This window comes from Narcine bancroftii, chromosome 5 (genome assembly GCF_036971445.1).
Source record: "Narcine bancroftii isolate sNarBan1 chromosome 5, sNarBan1.hap1, whole genome shotgun sequence".
NCBI lineage: Eukaryota > Metazoa > Chordata > Chondrichthyes > Torpediniformes > Narcinidae > Narcine > Narcine bancroftii.
The window spans coordinates 220752751-220755485 of record NC_091473.1 but is presented as its reverse complement, the minus strand read 5'-3'; positions in this window follow the sequence as shown (position 1 = coordinate 220755485).

The window sequence follows — 2735 nt, the reverse complement described above, 5'->3', positions numbered from 1 at the left end:
TGTGATTGTTCTTCTTATAAGAAATAATTTAAGGGGCTTTTCGGTCCGGTTTTCCAATAGATTTAAGTTATCAGGAAAAGTAAATAAACTACAGGCATTGTGTCAACCTTCCATAGGAGCTCTATAGAGAGCGTCCTGGCAGTCTGCAGCACGGTGAGGTACGGTTGCTGCAGAGAAATGGATCAGAAGACAGTCCACAGGACCATGAGAGCGGCAGAAAATAACAATGGGGTCTGCATCCTACCCCCTACCCAACCCCCCAACCCCACTCCCACCGCAATCGATGTGATTATTGTCTGAAGTGGACACGCAAAATCATTGGGGATCTCTATTCCCCTGCAAGCAGCATCTTTCAGTTGCTCCCATTTGAAGGATTTACAGGAGTATTAGAGCAGCAGCACAAGGGTGAGGAATAGCTTCCTCCCACAGCCAGTGAGAAGGCTGAACCACAAAAGGAACTGCTCACACTAACCATCCGAGACTCTCACATGCATAAAATAATATCTATTTGTGTATTTGTACAGTTGAATTACTTGTCATGCATATGTATTGTTTCTATGCAAGTATGTTATGTCTGGTTGTGTTTCTGCATGTTTTGCACCAAGGACCAGTGAACGCTCTTTCGTCGGGTTGTACTTGTACAATCAGATGACAATAAACTTGATTTGAAAATATCGGAAGGACGGAGCAAATTCTGCACTTTTAGAGGCAATTAAAGAGACTTTATTGAGGGGAGATCCTATCTGAAAAATCAGAATTGACTTCAATTGGCTGCTGAGAATGACTCACTTGGGAGAATGTTCCAATATATCAGAATCCATAAGATATGAGACAACCTAGCAAGCTAGATCTAAAATTCACAGTGATTATAATGCAAAGACAATGGTCTAGGGTTTTTGTTCCTCGAGTAGTTTTCTCTTACACAATGCCATTGCCGGGTTAGCAGGATGTACAAAGCAATAACAGAGTGAATTCAATCGGAATTGAGAGATGATGCGTTTTGACAATGACGCTGAATATACATAGTTGAACTCTGACAAACAGAGAGAAACCAAAGCATTTTTATTCCTAAGGAAATGAGCACAAGTCGATTTGGTGTTCGGAAAGTAGATTAGATATTTGCGCTCACTAGCCAAGTAAAGTATATTAGAGCAAGGAAGTTGTTGTACAATTGAGTAAGATAACAGTCAGGCTATAATTGATCTATAGTGTACAGTTCTGGTCACCATGCAGCGAGACTGTATACCGCATGGAAAAGATTCACTGAGATGTTACCCATGTATATGAGAAGTAAATGGGAAGATACGACTGTTTTGCTTGCGGTATAGAAGTCGGAGGGGGCCCTAACATTATTGCAGAAAATTACATGGGGGATAGATTTAGAAGCTCGTGAGGAACTCTACGCCTTGCGTGAAGAATCCTTCGGAGATGGGAAAATTAGATTGATACCAAGTACTCCGTATGCTCTAATCAGAAACAAAAGAAAATTTGTTTGCTGGAGGAACTCAGCGAATGGAGCGACATCAGTCGCGAAAATTAATAGGTATGCCTCAATATGAAGGGGTGGTTTAAAAATTGAATGCGCTACCTCATCGATTGGTGTTCCGTCGAACATTGAAATGAGCACTTGATGGCACAATATGCCACAGGTCGAATACTGGAAATGCGTTTGGGTAGTAAATGCTCTTCCTGCCCGAAACAAACAGGGAGGCTGCAAGGACTGGTTCAGTGTTGTATGGCACTACAACTCTGCTGGATCCTATCTGGCTTGCTGAGTACGTCCAGCGATATTTGTAAAATAATAATATGCTACTCGAGATACTGCAATACTGACCAGAACAAAAGGAGAATAAAACCTGAATTTTCTAAAAGCATTTAACGATTTAAAATTCTAATATTTACATGTATTAAAAGAAAATCTCCTCTCAGTAACATTATCCATGAAATTATAACATTACACACCCTTGTTACTTCCCCTGATTGAGAATTCCGATGGTCTTTTTCAAGCTTTACACGACTAAATGTCAATACCTATTTCTATCATGTAGAACAGACCACAGATATCCAAATGGTTTTCAAAGCTATTTTTTCCTCTCCATTAGCTACACAGGAACAAACTGGAATTTGAAGAAGAGAACTGGCGCCTTAGAGATGAATGCTTTTAGATGGTTTCATTTATCATTTCAGAAAACTATAATTTGCACAGGATATGTGAGCAAAACAAAGTGAAAATCTGGAGAAAAAAAAGGTTTACATTTTGACAGGCGTTTCGACATTCTTAACAGAGATTGTTTATTTTTTATAGGTTAGAAGTTCACTGGAAAAGAATCAAAACCTGGTGACTATAATTAGCTGAGACTTCGTTGAAAAGAGGAATCGAGTCGAGGGATTGATTTATTCTGCTATCAAGCATGCTTACATGATACTTTTCTGACGCTCATTCCACTGCTGCATGATCGTATTCACGTTTAAGTAATTTAAAGCGTTGTAGCTCTGCCCATTCGCACAACTAAGGCTTTCTGTGAAGTGAAATTAACGCACAAGCTGCAGATGCTGGAACATTGAGCAAGTTAAGAAGTGCCGGAGAAGCTCAAAACGGTCAACCAGTTTACCTCTCTCGGCTGCACCATTTCATCAGATGCAAGGATCGACAATGAGATAGACAACAGACTCGCCAAGGCAAATAGCGCCTTTGGAAGACTACACAAAAGAGCCTGGAAAAACAACCAACTGAA